Source organism: Suricata suricatta, chromosome 6, assembly GCF_006229205.1.
Source record: "Suricata suricatta isolate VVHF042 chromosome 6, meerkat_22Aug2017_6uvM2_HiC, whole genome shotgun sequence".
Classification (NCBI taxonomy): Eukaryota; Metazoa; Chordata; class Mammalia; order Carnivora; family Herpestidae; genus Suricata; species Suricata suricatta.
In genome coordinates, this window is record NC_043705.1 from 103,454,127 (window position 1) to 103,474,479 (window position 20,353).

General features: G+C 45.5%; 1 long non-coding RNA gene across 1 annotated transcript; it reads right to left on the reverse strand.

Annotated features, from left to right (window-relative positions):
• Positions 1 to 6,887: 6,887 nt before the first annotated feature.
• LOC115294919 lies at positions 6,888 to 17,616 on the reverse strand. Its single transcript, XR_003910217.1, has 2 exons — positions 17,485 to 17,616; positions 6,888 to 7,142 (listed from the first exon to the last, which is right to left on the reverse strand). It is a non-coding gene; the product is annotated as an uncharacterized LOC115294919 (long non-coding RNA).
• Between the last annotated feature and the right edge of the window lie 2,737 nt (positions 17,617 to 20,353).

Sequence of the window (20,353 nt, forward strand, 5' to 3'; positions counted from 1 at the left end):
CGAGCAGTTGCCAAAGGCCACGCTGTCTTTCCTCCCTGGGCGTCTGCCAGGGCAGCTAGGCATGGGAGCCTTCTGGAAAGGGCCAGCTCTGTCTGAGCAAGGTGAAGGAGGCCTCTCTGAAGAAACACCCTCATGGACAGGAAATGACCAGGCCCCCGGGGTCACGGAGTGGCCATGGAGGGCTTATTTACACCTAGCTTGCACAGCTGCCTCTGGCCCCCAGCAGGGAGCTCTCCAGGTGGCATGGCTGGTTTTCCTGCCAGCTGCTGGGTGCCTTTAAGAGAAGGACTGCAGTTCATTGGCTGAGCGAGGCTCCCCCTACCTCTTTACCTGAGCAGGTGATAGAAGCCAGGCTAGGGGAGGGCTGGCGACTCAGGTGAGAAAACAAACCAAAACAAACTGTGGAGACCAGCTGGCTTTCCCTTCTTCCACAGCACTTCCTTCCTGGGCTTCCTTCCTTATTCCCGCCCCAGCCGCAGGACCAGCTGGAGGTAAAGACAGGCTAAACATTCTGCAGAGTGCCTACTGCCATTCAGGCCACAAAGCTTCACTATCTCACAGTAATCTTAGATCAGAGTTATTTGTAGGTCTTCTCTTTTGATGGAGAAACTGTCCCTGGAGGGATGAAATGGCTTGTCCAGCTCACACGGATCTTGAAAGGAAGGTTGACAGAGTAGGATGGTGTGAGGATCCAAACCTGAGTCTTCTGCTTTTGACTTTTCATACAGTGGCCCCTGGACCACACCGCTTTCTTCTCGGTGAGGCCTTTGGCAAGTCACTCACAGTCTCCATTTCCACATCTGTAAGTCTATACAGGCATGCTTGTATGTAGTCTACACTCAATATATTGGGTGTATCTTAGAGCTAAAAAAGACTTGGGAGATTATCCAGCTCATCAATTCATATAGCAGGCATTCATTCCTATTATGTGCCAGGCCTGTTTTAGGTCCTAGGGATACACCAGTGAACAAGAAAGTCAAGGGCCTTATTGGGTTTGCATTTTAGAAAGAGGAAAGGTAGACATAAACCAGTAAACAGATTAGATAGGTAAAAGTCCCCTGAAGAAATAAAATAGGCTGATATGATAAAGTGTAATATTAGGAGGGATATTTTAGATTATGCAGTCAGCAGGGCCCTCTCTGAGGAGGTGATACTGAAGCTGAGACTTGAATAATAACAAAGAACCAGTCATTAGAAGTCTGGAGCAAGAGTATTCTAGGCACTGGGAACTGCAAGTGCAAAGGCCTGAGGCAGGTATATTAGGAGAATAGAAAGCTGCTTTGGCTAGAATATAGTCCAAACCTTGCACTCCCTTGTTAATAGATAAGGAAATGACTTGTCCAAGATCCCCTCTTGCAAATTTCTCCTTCCTTCCTTTATTCTCATTCATTATGGAGGCAAACTGAAGTCTGGAGTTTATTAGCACACTTAAGTTACCAGTAAAACAATCATTCTAAGAGCCCACACTGTTTTAACCTCATTCTCTCCCCACTCTGTAGACATGTGTGAATTCCCAAAGGGTGAGAGCTATGACTTGAAGAGTTTCCCACACTGAGGAACCAAATCCTCACCAACAGAATACAGTACTAAAAATCCTAGCAGCAATGCAAACTGCCATACAGTGACATGGAGTCAGCACAGACCTTTCCTATTGAATTCCTTTCCATTTCCATTTTTAGAATTTTTTACTCTGATTTTTAAAAAACAGCTGCCTGTTTTCAGTCATCGTATTGTGGTGGTAACACTGGGATTGTTGTTCTGAGACCGTTGGATAGGTAGTGTGGAGTAGCAAAACTTTATAATCCTGGATTTAAATTGGAAGTTCCTGTATGAGTTTTTGATGTAGCTAATCTGAAAACACACACCATATTCCCTAGCTCTGCCTACTGTTTTCAGGTCTAGAAACAATAACCAACACTTGAGTGAGCACCTTTAGTGCCCAGACTGTGGTCTCTAAATACTATTTCCCCTTAAAGGAATCCAGGTTCCTTGAAAAGAATAAGTAACTGATTCCAGCCTTGGGACAGAAAATGTACAAATGTTCATAGACTTTTAATGCCACAAATCAAGGAAACCAGAGTCGTGGCAAAGGGAGTCCCATTTGCCAAAGTCCAGACATTTCAGCATGACTAATTAACTGCAATGAACTGAAAATATCAAACACATTCAAATCCATGAGTTCATAATGGTATTTTAAAAATAAACAAAAAACCTCAGTGACCATCTTTGGAAGATATTAGGAAATCAACTGATTATTTCGAAAATAGAGATAATTAAGCATTTATTCTGTCTTTCCTGTAAGAACTGTGCCTCAGGCAACCAAGTAGTAGATGAGAAGAAGGTGCCTTTTATGCAAGCATCCCAACAAATAAAGGGAAACAGGAATGAAAAAGGATTAACTCGGTATATCACCATTTTGCAACTCCTTATGAATTAGTCGTCTAACTGATAATACTACAAAAAAAGAAACAACTAGATATAATGGGCCTCTTGGTGGAATTAAACACCACCTCCTATGAAGAAAGCACACCCCAAGAATCAAGCAGGAATCTGACCAAGCCTTTAGAGTAGGTGTCGGCAAACTTTGTCTCCAATGGGCCAGGTAATTTAAACTCTATAGACTATATAGTGTCTAGTGCCTGTTGCAACTACTTATGTCTGCTGTTAGAGCACAAAAGGCAGCCATCGACAATAGCTACACAAATGGACAGAGTTGTGTTCCAACAACAACCTGCTAACAAAAAAAAAAAGGCAGACAGCTAGGTTTGTCCCATGGACCATAGTTTGCCAGCCCCTGATCCTGACCATACTACCCAGCGTATAGCAAATACAGGGACTGAGGAACACATGAAATGCTGCCATGGGGATATAATAAACAAAAGCCAAACTGGGGGGAAAGGCTAACAGGAAAATCAACCTGATTTCTTTTTTTTTTTTTTAATGTTTATTTGTTTTTGAGACAGAGAGAGACAGAGCATGAGCAGGGGAGGGGCAGAGACAGAGAGAGACACAGAGGCACACTCTAGGCTCTGAGCTGCCAGCACAGAGCCCAATATAGGGCTCGAACTCATGAGCCGTGAGGTCATGACCTGAGCCCAAGTCAGATGCTTAACCGACTGAGCCATCCAAGCGCCCCAAAGCAACCTAATTTCTTTAACAAATGAATGTTAGAGATAGAGGAGTACCTTTAGATTAAAAGAAACTGAAGAAATGTTAGCTAATCATGTTTTATGGACCTTGAATCTTAATTCAAGCAATTATAAAATATATAGATATATAGAGTAATTGGATAAATATGAACACTGACTCAAATATTTGATAATATGAAGGAATTATTGTCGACATTTTAGATGTCTGATGATAGATACACTGTGGATATGTTTAACCATATATGTGGTTGAGAGGGAACCTTACCTTTAGAAATATTTGCTGAAATATTTGAAGATCAAATGGAATAATGTCTCAGATTTGGTTAAAAATAATGGGTGGTGAAATATAAAGGAAACAAAATTGCTAAGGATTTGGATGGTGGGTGACAGGTACATAAATTTATTACCCCATTCTCTCTATTACTTTGTAAATACAGTAAAACTTCGGATTGTGAGTAACTTCTTCTACAAGCGTTCTGCCAGATGAACAAACATTTCTATTAAATTATAACTTGATAAATGAGCGAGGTCTTGCAATACGAATAGTATGTGACACTGAATGTCACATGATCAGTTATGAGCCAACGTTTCTTGAAATTTGCCGTGATATACAAATGCTCTGGATTATAAGCATGTTTCCGGAATGAGGTTTTACCGGTACTTGAAAATTTCCACTATAAAAAGCTAAAATATATTTATACCATTTCACACTCAACCAGTTGACACATTTTTTTTCAATCTGACAAACTCTAAGTTTGGAAAGGATATAGGGAAAAGGTAGCTCTCATAGCTGGTGGGAATATAAATTCTACAAGTTTTGAGAGGCTTTTGTATACACCCCATGATCCCCAAATTCCTCATCTGGATATATACTCCAGGGAGACTTTAGTCCATTAAGAGATATATAGAAGCATTTTTTAAATAGAAAAAATGGAAACAACCCAAATGAATAAATTATGGTATCTTTGGAGCATAAGAGGTAGAGGGAGGCTATGAAATGTAGAGATTTGGAAATGTCACCTACATGTGGAGATAGGAGCCAGGGCTCCATCAGGATAGATTAAGCTCAACATATGTTGACCTGCTACCCACTCTGGATCAGGCCCTTTTCTGCGTGCTGAGGCTATAGAGGCAATATCCCTCAAAGGGTTTAAAGTCTAGATATCAGAGCTAGAGAGGGCCTGACCTTGACATATCACTGAGCCCAACCTACCTATTTTACAGATGTGGAAAATGAGGCCCAGAGAAATTTAAATGACTTTGTCAAGGCACAGTGTTGGTTTGTGGAGGAACTGGGAATTGAACTAGGGTCTCTGATGTTCAGCCAAAATCAGATCTTGGAGCCATACATTCTTGAGTTGAATCCCAGCTGTGTAACTTACTAGCTGTGACCTTGGCGAAATTATTCTTTTTCCTTAGAAGTATAAATATTTCATAGGTCAATAGGAGGATTAAATGAAATAATATACATAAAGCACTTGACCCAGTGACCATAAAGGAATAAGACCTTAATGGATAGGTTATTTACTTTTACTATTGTTGATATGAGGAAAGGCCTTAGCAAAAAGGCCAAAATGCTACATTCTCTGTTGCTCTCAAATGATTAAATCCACACTTGTTACAGGCAGGATGACCAAGGCTCTGTCCCTGGTTGCAGGCTTGTCCCAGTTCAGTTAGGTGCTCTGTATTCTGGGCCCTCCCCCACAGCAGGCACACAAAAGGGACTCCTCATCACCCTCTCAGTCTGCTAACTGTCTCTGGTCTTGGAGGTTCTGGCTGAGGCATGACAGGACAGCCAGCTCTGTGATCTCTGTCTATCCTACTCCCCTACCCTGAGCCCCGCTCCCTGTAAGATGAGGTAACAGTAGAACATACCTCATGGGGTTGTTGGGAGGATTAAATGAATGAATGCCTAGCACAGAGTAAGCCCTCTAGATATAGGAGCTTTGATGTTGACCAGGCAAGCCATCTATTCCAGGGTGTCAGGAGACACACACAAGAATCAACTGCAATCCTTGAGGAGAAAGCAGTCAATAACCTCTTTGACTTTGGCCGCAGCAGCTTCTTACTCAATACGTCTCTGGAGGCAAGGGAAACCAAAGCAAAAATGAACTATTGGGACCTCATCAAAATAAAAGCTTCTGCATCAGCAAAACTAAAAGGCAACCGACAGAATGAGAGAAGATATTTGCAAATGTCATATCAGATAAAGTGTTAGTATCCAAGATCTATAAAGAACTTATCAAACTCAACACCCAAAAAACAAATAATCCAGTGGAGAAATGGGCAAAAACATGAATAGATACCTCTTAAAAGACATCCAGATGGCCAACCGACACATGAAAAAACGCCCAACATCACTCATCATCAGGAAAATACAAATCAAAACCACAATGAGATACCACCTCACACCTGTCAGAGTGGCTAACATAAACAACTCAGGCAACAACAGATTTGGCGAGGATGCGGAGAAAGAGGATCTCTTTTGACTGCTGGTGGGAATGCAAACTGGTGCAGCCACTCTGGAAAACAGTGTGGAGGTTTCTCAAAAATTTAAAAATAGAATTACCCTACGACCCAGCGATGGCACTACTAGGTATTTATCTAAGGGATACAGGTGTGCTGTTTCTAAGGGGCACAAGCACACCAATGTTTATAGCAGCACTATCGACAACAACCAAAGCATGGAAAGAGCCCAAATGTCCATCGATGGATGAATGGATAAAGAATATATATATATATATATATTTATATGAGTATTACTCAGCAATCAAAAAGACTGAAATCTTGCCATTTGTGACTACGTGAAAGGAACTAGAGGGTAATATGCTAAGCGAAATTAGTCAGAGAAAGACAAATATATGGCCTCACCTATATGAGGACTTTAAGATACAAAACAGATGAACATAAGGGAATGGAAGCAAAAATAACATAAAAACAGGGAGGGGGACAAAACATAAGAGACTCTTAAATATGAAGAACAAATAGGGGGTTGTGGGAGGGGAGACAGACTAAATGGGTGAGGGGCATTAAGGAGTCTACTCCTGAAATCATTGTTGCACTATATGCTAACTTGGATATAAATTAAAAAAAAAAAAAAAAGAATCAACTGCACTTCCCGGGTGTGTCAACCCAGCAGGGGGTAGTCAGAGGCCACGCCTTCCTTTCTATTTCTCCCTATGCTGTCACCTTGAAGGCCCAGATTGGGGCCCTGTGGGGCCAAGTGATTCTGGCTGTCTCATCTAGCAGGGAAGCTGGCTCTAAAGATGACCAGGCCAGACCTGCTAGGTCTGAACCTACACACACACTTGCCTCTGTTGGTGAGAACCCCATTCCCAGCTCTGCAGAATCTCTGACTGCCTCGGGCTGCTGGAGCCAAAGCATCACATGCTCTGAATAATAAGGCCATCCAGAAAGTTCCCTGTGGTGAGCCAGGCACCACACTCTGGTCTGCACCCTTGGGGCCCCGTAGCCAGAAATATCACAAAAGGCCTGCCCTCAAAGCCAAACTCCTGTCCCTGGTATGCCGGAGCCATGGGGCACAGTGATTTCAATATCCAGTTCGCTCTTTTTCCTGATGCCTTCTCCTCCCAATGAAACCATGCATGTTTTTCACCCAGGACCCTAGTTTTACAGAGCCTAACAAAACATTTTCTCAGTTGGCCCAGTGACCATTGGTCCCAATTTCCCGAACCCTAGAGCATGAAAACCATCAAGGATCAGAGAAAGATACAGTAATGTGAGATAAACGGAAGCAGTTAAATATATTTGGTTCTCCTACAGAACAGGAGCGAAGTTGTTCTTTCAAGCCGATGTCAAAGCTGTACGCTTGTAGCTGCTCACAGGCTGCAGGCTGGAGACCTAGCAGGTCAGACGGTGTATTTGCCAGCACAGCGATCTCCGCATGGGCTGGGGCTCTCTCCGGTTCCCCGCTCTGCCCAGCGCTTAGCACCCGACATGGTGCCTCGCACCGAATGGTCAATCAAAAACTACCTGTGAAATGAATAAGGTTGCTTAGTCAGACAGTTAGCCAACGGGTTTAGATGTCTCTATTGCACACTGTCGTAACAGCCTGAACTGTTCCTTCTTAGTGCTTATCATACTTGTAATTAAATAATTACATGTGCAATTATTTGTTTAATGTGTGCCTCCCTGACAGGACCGTCAACAACCTGGAAGCAGGGACTCCCCAGTGTTGTTCACTATTGTATCCCCAGTGCTTAGAATAGGAGTTGGTACGTACCTGGCATTCAATAAGTGTTTGTTGAATGAATAAATGAACATAGATGGCAAAGATGGCCACGGCCAGGGGGTCAACCCATCTGTCAATCTGGAAGGCCAACACTGCACTAGGTGTTAAGCCCACTACCAAGCCAAAGGAAGATGCCCTTTACTTCAGGATGCTGACAGTTTTATGAGAAAGTGTGGGGAGAGGGGTTTGCTAATACCCAGGCTCAGCTGTTCTTAGAAAGAGCATGCCTCCTAGAAAGTCTACCTATTTATAAAAGAGACAAAATGGAACGGGAAATAGCCTTGTCTGCTGTTTCACTGGAGCCTTCTCTTTGCCTCTGGTGGGCGATTTGGGACAGTTGGCCTAGGCGTAGATGGACGATTTCAGCCCCGAGTTCGTGGAATCTACTTCGCAGAGTTTTTCTAGGACAAAAGGAGTAAATAGATGTGGAAATATTAGCCACAGGACCTGAGAGTGCACCAGTGCTCAGGAATGCTATGTGGAGTTACTATGCTGCTATTGATCCTCTGCCTCCCAAGGCTGCCCTGGGATGAAGGGCACCTTGGATGGAGAACTTCAGGGTGGAACTCTGGTGATAGGTGCTACGCCTCACCAAAACATCTCATGGCCAGAGAGCAGGAAAAAGGGAGTGAATCATCTAAGTGACAGAAAACTCAAAGGGACTTAGGCAAAAAATGGCCAACACATCCCTTAAGTCCAGATAGCAGTCTTGCTTTGTGCACAGCTGGATCCAGGAGCTCTAATACCATCAGGATGTCTTCTCCCTGACTCTGTCACCCCATACTGTCATCTTCTGTGTGAGCTCCAGGGTCAGAAAGGCTCAACAGCCCACGTGGCTTACATTCTATCTCAGGTACCAGAAAAGAGAAAGTCTCGCCTCCCCAAAGTTCAGCTCAAACCCCCAGAACTGAGTCTCATTGGCTGTAATTGAGTCACATGACCACTCGGAAGCCATGACTATGACCAGCATTTGCAAGGCTCTGATTGGCAGAGCTGAGTCACATGCCCACCTCTAGGCAATAGGCTGGAGTCAGCTCAGTGGATGGGAGGGGAAGGGAGGGTCCCCAAGCAACATAAAGTTGCTGTTGCCAGAGAAGGGAAAATGTTGCTGGGGCAGCAAAATAAATATGCACTGCGGATTGCAAACCTTCTCTTTAGGTCAGATGACAAGAGCAATGTTACAGTGAGACCAAACAAACTGTCAGACAAATAAAGTGATAGGCTCTGGAAGGATTCCCAGAGGGCAATGGGGCATTACCCAGACATGTGCCCAATACCCTGTTTTATAGGTCTCATATCAGGGTGCCTCACTTGCCTCAGGCACTAAAATAAGGGAGGCCCCCCCAAACTTAGTAACTTAAATAAATGAACACAATATTTTAAAAACCAAAACTAATGCAAAAACTCCATGATGAACAAAATCAGGGACTTAGCATCAAACTTGGTACATAGTGCTAGATAAAAGTTTGCATAATCATTCCTAAGAGTAAGTTTTCTGATGAATCATGCACTAGAGCAATAGTACAGTCTCCATTCATCCAACACCTGTTTATTGCCTATTTATTATGAATTCAACACTGTGAGAGAGATATGCAGTTCACCTGGATCCTACCCCTGTGAGTTCATAGTCTGTAATCTGAATGCCAAGACTCACTGGCATCCATCACCTCCATATATTGTGTTTGGTGTTTTAATGAAGGTCCAGAAACCTGCTGTGGGAGCCCAGTAAAACGAACATTTAAAAAACCTTTATAAACACACACACACACACACACACACACACACACACCTTTTTATATAATAAATACATCCTGGGGCTATACCATACAACATGATGGCTATAGGTATAATATTGTATATTTGGAAGTTGCTAAGAGAATATATCTTAAAAGTTCTCATCACAAGAAAAAAAGTTGTAACTATGCGTGGCGATGGATGGTAATTAGATTTACTGGGGTGATCATTCTGCAATATCTACATGGATCAAATCAAGGGTTGTACATCGGAAACTAATATAATGTTATATGTCAATTATATTTCAGTATTAAAATTATATTTCAGTATTATATTTCCTTTCTAAGGAAAATGTTGGAACATACAGAAAAGTAGAATGAATTGTAAACTAAATACCTACATATTGACCACATAAATTCAGCAATTATAAATATTTCACCATATTTACCTCATCTCACTATATGTTAGATTTGTGGCTAAACCATTTTAAGGATATTACAGATATTCTAACACTTGAGACCTAAACATTTAGCATGCATTTCCAAAAAATATAAGAATTATCCTCCATAACCACAGTAGATTTACCTCAACTCACAAAATTAACAATAATTTCCTTATATCATCTAATACCCAGTTCATAGTCAGATCCAGCCCCCCGCCCTCATTGTTTAAAAACATGGTCTTTATAGCTTTAAAAGAAAAGTGAACCAAGATACAATCAAGAATCACATGGGGGTGGGGGGTGCATGGATAGATCAGTTAGTTAAGCATCAGACTTTGGCTCAGGTCATGATCTCACAGTTTGTGGGTCTGAGCCCCCTGTCAGACTCTGTGCTGACAGCTCAGAGCCTGGAGCCTGCTTTGGATTCTGTGTCTCCCTCTCTCCTGCTCTTCCACTCTCCTGCTTGCACTCGGTTTCTCTCTCTCTCTCTCTCTCTGCTTTCTCTCTCCAATAAATAAACATTAAAATAAAAACCTTAAAAAGAATCACATTTTATATTTAGTTGTTGGACTCTTTGATCTCTTTAAATCTGGAACCTCATCTCCCATTGCTTTGTTTTCATGACATTGACTTTGAAGAGATCATGTCAGTTGTCTTATAAACTGTCCCACATTCTGGATTTGTCTGGTTGCTTTTCTAGGTGTTATTTAATGTGTCCTCTGCCCCTGAAATTCCTGTAAACCACAACCAGTTCTAAAGACCTGATTGGATTTAAGCTCAACAGTTTTGGCAAGAGCCAAAATAGGTAGAGCTGTGGAGTCTACTGCATCTACTGGGAGGCATGAAATGCTGGCTGTCCCACCACTGCTGATACGGTGTGGTCCCTGGGTTAAGGTGGTAAGAGGCAGGTAGAGGGTGAAGGATGGTTAAGTCTTCACAGCGACATTTGAATAGGGCTTTAAAGGGTCTGTAGGAGCCTACTGGGAGGAGAAAAGGGAAGAAGAAGGGTTTTCCAGGTATACATGCATGCACAGTGTTGGGAAAGAGAATGATTGGCTTTAGGAAGTAGGAGGTGGTAGCCAAATGTGGCTGAGGACTGTCATAACAACACCAGGCACTTAGGGTGAGATTACCATGTTCCAGGAACTATACGAAGTGACTCATTTAAGTCCTATGGAATGGGTGCTACCGCCCCCATTTTGAGGGTGTGGAGTCAAGGTTCAGTGATATGTGGTAACTTGCCTAAGGTCACATAGCTAGAAACAGGCAGACGCGGGATTTGAATCTGGGTGCCTGAGTCCTGAGCCTCTGCATTTAAAAGTCACTAAGCTTTGTGTTGAGGTGACAGGGCAAAGGACTTGGGGAGGCAGGTTGGGGGCAGGTGGAGACAAGCCTTCTTTCTAGTCACTGAGTTTGGATGTTCGTCCCGCCGCAGCGGGGAGCCAGTGAAGGTTTCCGGGTCTGGGCACGCTGGGAACTCAGCCCTGTGAAGGATGAGAGGACAGCTGCTGGGGTGGGCTCCTGGGGGAAGGGTGGACGTCCTTCAGGAAAGCGGGGCCCTGGTGAACAGAGATCGAGGGAGGAATTCAAGTGTCTCCAGGACTCGTGCGAACCCTCACTCTCCCGGGCGTCGGAGGCGGAGGTGCTGGGGGAAGGGGGGACCGGCACGGGGAAGGGCTTGGGGCGGGAAGCGGGGGTGGGGTGCGCTGGGTTCTGCCGGACACCTGCAGCCTTCCCGTGCCCACGCAGCCAAGCAGGGCCGGGCTGGAGCTGGGCGCGCGCGGCACTCCGGGACCCTAGCGCCCTGCGAGCTGCCCAGGTTTCCACGGCATCATCTCCGCGTCCCAGCAGCAGCTCGTCGGCCACATCGCGGTGAGTAGTGAGTGGCAAAGACCGGGTGGAGGGACCAGCTTTAACCTCTTTAACCTCCGAGAGCCAGCGGGGGGGGCGGGGGGGGGAGCGACCGGCCCAGGATCCGTCATATCTCAGCAGAGGTAGGACTAGAAGTTGCGCGTTGTGCCTCACAATTCTAAATCCGCTTCCTTGCAGGATGGAGTCTATTTCAGAATCAAAGAGGGATCAAGGCAGCACCGCTCTGGACTAGCCACTGGGAATGCCAAACACTCTGGGGAATACCTCATTTAAAAATTTTCTATCTTCCCACTTTGAGAATCCCGAGGGACGGGGCGGCCAGGGAAGCAGGGGTGCCGGGCGTACCCCTGGCTGGCTCCCATCGCACAGCCTATCAGCCAGTGCGTCAGCCATCCCCTCCTGGCCTGCGTGTCCCGAGGGGCACGACCAGTCGGGGTGGGGGCGCCCACCGTGCCGGGAAGTCCCAGCTGTCTGGGCTCTGGCTGTTCTCCCTTCAGCCTAGACAGGGACAGTGCGTGGTTGGAGTGGAACTGCCCTGGGGCTAGGATGCCTGGTTCAGATCTCTACCCTCAATTCACCGGCTGTGCAACCCTGAGCTAGGCACTTCCCCTCTCTGTGCTATTTTTTCATTTTTTAAATTGGTGAAAATAACAGTGCTTCATAGGGTTTGGCATGAGTATTAAATAACATAAGTTAAGTATTTAAGGGCCTAGTAAGGCACTTGCCACATGATAAAGGCTGGTTGTTATTATTATTGTTTTTTAATGTTTATTTATTTATTTAGAGCACAAGTAGGGGAGAGGTCCACAGAGAGGGAGAGAGAAAATCCCAAGCAAGTTCCATGCAGAACCCCAAACCAGGCTCCATCTGATCTGGCGAACCTGTGAGATCATGACCTGAGCTAGTCAAGTGTCCCACGCTTAACAGACTGAGCCACCCAGGCTCCCCAAGCTGGTTACTGTTATTAACCTGGGAGTCAGCAGACTCGGGTGCCTGGCACTCATTTACTTATGAATTGGACCAATGTTCCAGATCCAGAATAAAACCTGCCTCCTCCACAAAGTCCACCCAGATTAACTGCTCTGTTCAAAGCCAACTGATTCACAGAATTGAAAGCACAGCTGACATGATCTAAACTAACATGATCTAAACTAACTGTAACTGGGGTGGGGAAGAGCAGCCTGCGTACCCCCTTCCCCACAGCACTAACCTAGACTCAGAAGGCTTGGGGGTTGTAGCCCCACTAGCTACTCACTGGGTAAATCACTTTATCTTTGTGATTCAATATCCTCTTTCAAATGGGGGCTTCACCCCTTTATGTCTTGTGAGACAAAAAATTCAGATTCCTAACAACTTTGAGAATGGAAGGAAACAAGCATATAAGATGTTTTTTCAAAGCATATTTTAAAACCCTGAAAAATGATGCCAACATGCAATGTTTACTTCTATATTGTAAATTTCTTATTTAAAACTTTTACAGGGGCGCCTGGGTGGCGGTTAAGCGTCTGACTTTGGCTCGGGTCATGATCTCGCAGTTCGTGGGCTCAAGCCCCATATTGGGTTCTGTGCTGACAGCTCAGAGCCTGGAACCTGTTGCAGATTCTATGTCTCCATCTCTCTCTGTCCCTCCCTTGTTCGCACTCTGTCTCTCTCTATCTCAAAAATGAATCAACACTGAAAAAAATTTTTAAAAATTTACAGAAAGATTCATTAATTTTTCTCATGGTAAAATATTCATGGTATAATGTTCATCAAAAAAGGACAATCAATTATATATGAAATGTGCCCCCTGCTTCATTTTTTAGAAGTATGAATACACTGAAAAAAGAAAATAAACGTGGGCTCAGTCCATTAAGCATCCCACTTCAGCTCAGGTCATGATCTCATGGTCTAGTGAGTTCAAGCCCTGCATCGGGCTCCGTGCTGACAGCTCAGAGCCTGGAGCCTGCTCAGATTCTGTGTCTCCCTCTCTCTCTGCCCCTCCCCTGCTCATGCTCTCTCTCTCTCTCAAAGAATAAACATTAAAACATTAAAAAAAATATATAAATAGAGGTAAGGAAATCGACCAACATATTAACAGTTACCTCTAGGTGGTAGGATTACTGATGATTATTATCTTCATCTATTTTTTATTTATTTTTATTATCATCATATATTTTTCTATATTTCCCATTTTCCAATCAGTATACTATTTTTATAAACAGAAGAAAAATAGTTTTTTTTTTAGTAATGTGTTTGAAAATAATCAAGGCTAAGCAAAAGCAAGTTAGAGGTCACCTACGTGTGAGTAATCAGAAACTTTTAAGATTAAAATTCTGTCTTTAGGAAGCACCCTGTCTCCCAACCGTGGGTCTGTCCATGTTTTATTTTCCTTAAAAGCCCATGCAGAGCTCCTCACTCCTTTGGCTTCCAGAACTTCACCAGCCTCCTTGGCCTGGAGTTCCTGCTTATGAAGTCAGGGCTGGCTTGACCCGGGCAGCTGTGGGCTGTTCTCCGTGGAGCTGGAGAGACCCCGAAATCCCCACTGTTACCAGCTCACTTAGTTAGCTGAGGAGGCCTGACATTTGCCAGTCTAAAAAAAAAAAAAAGCTAGGGCATTCATGCTACCTCACTTTGGGTTATTATGCCTTTTCTGTGTGTTCTTTACAGGCCATGAGGAACTTCTGAGTCCCCCACAGCTTTACTGTGATTTACAGCTCAAAATCTTCAATTGTTTCTCATTTCCTTGAGTTGGTATTTGCCAACTTCCGTAGTTTGGCATTTAAGTGCCTGTACCCTCTGAACCAACTTTTCTTCCATCTCCAGTGGGTCAATCAAATGGTCTAATCAGCTGCACATATAAGAATGCACGGGGCGGGGGTCGGTGCCTGGGTGGCTCAGTCGGTTGAGCATCCGGCTTCAGCTCAAGTCATGATCTCAGGGCTGGTGGGTTTGAGCCCCACATCAAGCTCTCTGTGCTGACAGCTAGCTCAGAGCCTGGAGCCCGCTTCAGATTCTGTATCTCCCTCTCTCTCTGACCCTCCCCTGCCTGCACTGTCTCTCTGTCTCTCAAAAATAAATTCTAAAACATTAAAAAAAAAAAAAAGAATGCACCGGGGGAAGGCAGGGGCTGTGGTAAACTCCAGCAAGCACAGACTTTCCAAAGGGACTGTCACTTTTCGGTGCCAGTCAATTGTTCCTTGGTGGTGTCTTACAATTTTTAAAAGAAAAACAGGAAACCCAGATCTTTATGTGAAATCTCCTGATTTTTTAAAAATATTGGCAGCTAATTAAAAAAACACATTTGGCCAGTCTGCTGATCATAATTTGTGACTTGTAGGAACACAGTGAACTTCTCTCTCTGTACCTTTGCTTTTGCTGTTCCCACTGCCAAGAACACCCTCCCACTGGTCTGAATCTGGTGAACTCCACCTATTCTGTCAGGTCCAGCTAAAACTCCTCTTCCGTGAGCATTGCTGGATGACTTCTGCTTGAAGGGACATCTCCCTCCTGGGGGTAGCACCAGTCATTCAGCTCTGTGTCTGTCCATTTCATACCACAACTATTTCCAGGAGTCTGATCTCCCCTGGTAGATAATGGGCTCTTAAAAATATTCAACAAATGTTTATGGAGCACCTGCTTTGTTGCAGGCACCAGGCTAAGTGCTGGGAATCAAGAACTAGATGGATAGACTTTGCCTTGATGGAATATAGAGTCTACTGCAAGGGGCAGATGTTAAATAAACCATTCCCGAGATACCTAATTCCAACTGTGAGGAGTTTTATGAAGTTAAGGAAGTTTATAAAAGGAGCTTAATCCAGGCAGGAGGATTAAGCAGGTCACGAGGCAGCTTGGGGGAAGGAAGCATTAGCACTCCGGCTGCCCCTTAAGGTTGCACGGTTTGTATACTGCACAAAGGTAACCAGCTGAGAGGGCAGGCGAGAGCTGAAACCCAGTTCCTGCTTGCTTGCCCAATCTGTGCCCTTTTCTAATTTGCAGAAAGGCAGGGGACAGTGTTTAGTTCCTCTGACCACCCCCTACCTCCCCCACCAGCCAAAAGCTGCTCTAAATGAATGTAGAATCTAAGTAAAAATGGTGACTTCCCTATTTATGTGCGGCCTCAAGAGATGTGACTGCTCTCCCTTTCTACCAGAATATACCCCCAAAATCCTTCCTTGAGAGATTCTGGGGATCAAGGAGGGCGTCCCTGAGGAAGTGACATTGGAGCTGAGGCTGAAGGGTAAAAGGCCAGGCAGGTAGAAGTATGAGGAACAACAGCATGTGCCAGGCCTCTGAGTAGAGAAAGTTCCCTTGGCAGAAGCACCTAACAAATGTCCAGTGTGAGCCAGAGGGGGGAAGGGCAGCAAGGAGGGGTGCTGGGCATGACCATACCATGCATGGCCTAGAAGGCCATATTAGGGGGTTTGATTCTTATCCTGAAATGTCTTATATACACCCCCTCTCTAACCATGCTGGTCTCACTGCTCAAGGGTAGGCCCACGGGGTGCACCATACCAGAAATGACCTTTACAGAGCACCTATCGGGAACCAACCTGTGCTGGGGCCACACGTCCAGTCCATTTTTCCTTTACCAGCCTCCTAAGTATTCTGATTCCAACTGCACAGGTGAAGAAAACTGAGGCCCACAGAGGATGAGTGGTCTGCCCAACATGACCTGGCTACTCAGAGGTGGGCAGGGATCTACGCCCAGGTCTGGGGGATCCTGAGCCCCTTTTTTGGGCTACCATGTAGCAAAGACGCTCATGAATAAACAGAAGGCACAGGGAGTCCAGAGCCTTGCCACTCAGAGTGGGGTCTGGGGGCTTGCTGTATTGGCATCACCTGGAAACTTGTCGGAAATCTAGGCTGTGCAAGTTCTATTCCAGTCCCACTAACTTAGGATCTGCATTTTATAAGTCCCATGTATGCATCACAGGCTGAGAAGCACTAGAGAGGAATCCATGCAATAATTCTGTTTGCAACCCTTCCACAACAGTCTAGTGTCTCACAGACCAGGTCTCCCGTGACTTGAAAACAGCTTATTATAACCAAATTTGTCAGGACTGCCAACTGTTTCATCCATCCACCTGCCCCAGTTTTGCCTTCTGTTGTGACTCCACAAGAAAGGCTGTGAGAATGAATGTACCATCAGCTCCAGGGAGGGGCTTCTGCTCAATTTCTTTAGTATGATCTCATCATACTGGCTAATTACTGCTCTCAATCATCTTCCATTGGGGGCCCACTCTGATCCCCAGATCATGTTCTGGGACCCACCTTTCACAAGACAATTCCCTTTCTCTGCATATTTGAGGAGGCAAAATGGTTTGTCAGAAAAGATTAGCGGGTGAGAAAAAGCTGGGATCTCTTTTAGCGTTAAGGCCACATGTTGTGTGACTCTCGGAAACTTCTGCCTCCACTTTCACACTGGCAACTGAGAAATGGGTAGCTCGGACAGAACTAGGAGTTGCTAGAACAAGAGCTTGGCAGGTAACATGAAGTTGAGTGGCCAAGGTGAAATAGTAAGGAGTAGGGGGACTGTGGCAAATGAGAGAAGGCAATGCCTTGACTAAAAAAGGCAGCTGCACCTAACAGTAGGCAACTGTTGTCCTGGGAAATAGTGGTCCAGTGTTGTTACAGATTCTAATTTTTCAAGTGTTGTGAATCTGATTTTCCCCTCTGTGAAATTATCATATGGTTTCTAAATACTGGCATCTGGCTGAAAATTAGACGCTCTGTGGATCACATAAAAGATTGAGAGCACGGCACTTCGGCCCTGGGCCGCCAGCTTGCAATGCCCGGCCTGGATGCCACCCTGACGTAGTAAGCTTCTGACTCCATTCTACGAGTAGAGATCTTTTAGAATCCGCAAAGCGGCTGCTGCAAGGGCGGCGGAATCGGCGCCCTGAGGGGCCGGCCGCCCCTCCCCACCGCGGCCCCGGCCCCCGTCGGTGCCCCCTCGCAGGCCTCTCCGGCAGACGGCCTTGTGCAGACCTCAGATCAGATTCGCGGTGGCGGTGATGGGGCGCACGACGTCTCTTTCTTCGCACCCTCCCTACCTGCTCGCCTGCAGCCACCGCAGCGCTGCAGCGATGACTCAGCCTCCCGCGGTCCGGGCGCGGTGGGGGAGGGGCGAGGGCGAGGGCGGGGAGGGAAGGGAGGAGGCAGGAGGATAGACGGGAAAGGGAGGGGTTCGAGAGGCGGGAGAGGAGAGAGCGGGGAGGGGAGGGGGGCGGAGCAGAGGGGAAGGAGGGTGAGAGGCGGAGAGGAGGAGTGGGAGGGCGCAGAGGAGGGGTTAGAGGAGAGAGGAGGGGTGGGGCTCCGGGAGGCCGAAGCCCCGCCCCCCACCGCTGGGGGCCTAAGGGCGTCTGGCTGGCGGGGTGCGGAAATCGGGGTGGAGAATAGCGAAGGGGCGTGGCTGGGGCGGAGAAGGGAGAGTCGATGCTTCCCCGCATTCATCCCCTCACCCGAAAGCCCTTGTGGAAGTACGCTTCCTAGCCACACCCACAGGCCTACCCTTGCCCTTGCTGGAGTAGTGCCAGGGAATGCACCTTTAGCCACCGACCTTTTAAAAGTGAGCACCTTCGGGTGGGGACCTTGGGTCCTGGGCAGTTAGAGACCGAGATGAAGGAGCCGGAGCCCTGCGTCCTGGGGACTTGCGGGCGAGAGAAAACCCACAGCGCCTATTCACAAGTGCAAGTTTAAAGGAAGAAGTGATCTAGTGGCACATTTTGCTGGGCTTACACAAGTAGCTGTAACACAGGGTTGAATTTGGAAGGTGCCCAAGCAAGTTTTCTTAGCAACTTTTTAATAATATAAATGAACCTATGAATGAAATGTGCTATGGGAGCATACTTGTGTGTATATGAATTTTTAAAAAGTGTCTTTATGTGTGTTCATGTGTGTTTGGGAGGATGTTAGATGTGTGTGTGTCTTGAGTGATATATGTATACATGTGATATATGTATACATATGTTTTTACCTGTAAGCACATTGATAGCTGTGTATGCATCTATGTCTGGAATGTGTCTCTGTGTATATGTATAGATATTTATGTGCCTAAATATTGAACGTGTATATAGATGAGATCTATGGGCACACCTGAGTTTGTATGTAAATATATATGTGTACAAGAGTTTATATATTTGTGTACGTGACTACATACGCCTTGGGTATGCATTGCTTTTATGTGCCAGTGTTTGTGTGTGAGTGTGTGTGCGTGCGTGTGTGTGGGACAGCATGTGTCTTGGTGAGACTGCGTTATGGTTGTGTGTGTGTGTGAGAATACATTTTGAGTTTGACCAGGGCTCGAATATTTCTTGAGGTTGCAAGTGTGTGTCTGTGTGTATAAATGAAAACATGTGTTTCTCGGAGTCTGTATGGATATGACTGTGTGTGTGTCTTGATGTATCTCAGTAGCTATCCTACTGCTGCAGGCTGAGACAAGGAGCATGTGATTCTTTCTTTCCAGTTTTACTGAAAAATAATTGACACATATTGTGTAAGTTTAGGATGTACATGCAGCACGATGGTTTGATTTACATATATTGTGAAATGATTACCACAATAGGTTCAGCTAACATCCATCTTCTTATATACATACAATTAAAAGAAAAGAGGAAAAAAGGAAAAAAGGTTTTTTTTTTTCTCTCCTGTGATGAGATCTCTTAGGATTTACTTGTAGCAATTTTCTGATGTATCATACAGGAGTGTTAGCTGTAGTCATCATGTTGTACATTAAATCCCTAGTCTAACTGGAAATTTGTATTTTTTGACCACCTTCCTCCATTTCCTCTCTGGCCCCCACTTTGGTAACCACAAGTCTGATCTCTTTTTCTATCAATTGTTTTTTATTTTTGTTTTTAGAGTCCACATTTAAGTGAGATTATACAGTATTTATGTTTCTTTGACTTATTTCATTTAGCATAATGCCTTCAAGATCTACCCAGGTTGTGGCAAATGATAGGATTTCCTTGTTTTTTAGGGCCATGTGATTTTTTTTTAATGTTTATTTTTGAAAGACAGAACATGAGCAGGGGAGGGGCAGAGAGAGAGGGAGACACAGAGTCTGAAGCAGGCTCCAGGCTCTAAGTTGTCAGCACAGAGCTGGACGTGGGGCTTTAACCCACAAACTGTGAGATTATGACCTGAGCCAAGGTCAGACACCCAACAGACTGAACCACCCAGGTGCCCTAGGGCCATGTGATTCTTAAGGGTTGGGCTAGTGGAGGTGCTTTTTGGAGGAAGAGTCCCTTGGCAGGCATGGGGTGGGGACTGGGAAGTAGGAAAGAGATCTGGTTGTGCTGGCCCAGTGACCATCCAGAGCAGTGACAGGTTGGCCGAACAATGTAGGCTACAGTATGACCTTGAATGCCAAAATGAGTCTTTCCGGCCTCTTTTGGCTTCCTGGGCCTCCTGGGTGCTTGGTCTGTTTCTCTAGTGGCTTCCTCACAGAGTATCTTGCCAGGGCTCTTCGGTGCTCCTCCGCAGAGTGCGGGTCCTTGGTAATTAACAAGAGCAGCATTAGGGCACACTTGCTGTGTGCTAGCCCCCCCAAAGCCATGCATGGGCGGGCACTGGTTCAGTTCTGTGAGGCAGAAATCTAATACTCAGTTTCACAGAAGGGAAACAGAGTTGGTCAAGTGACACAGCTAAGAAGGGTGCCTCGCACGCCGGGTACTGCATGCCTTCTCTACTGCTAGACCAGGGTCTTGTGAGCTCAGCATTATTAACATTCGAGGCCGGATAACCCAGTGATGCGGGACTGCCCTGGGCACTGTGGGATGTTCTGCAGCACCGTCAGTGGCTACACACTGGATGCTAGTAGCACCTCCCTCCCCAGTTGTGACAACCAAGATAGCTCTGATAGTTCCAAACGTCCCCTGGGGACAGAATCACCACTGCTCCCCCCTGGAAAAATGTTTCCTG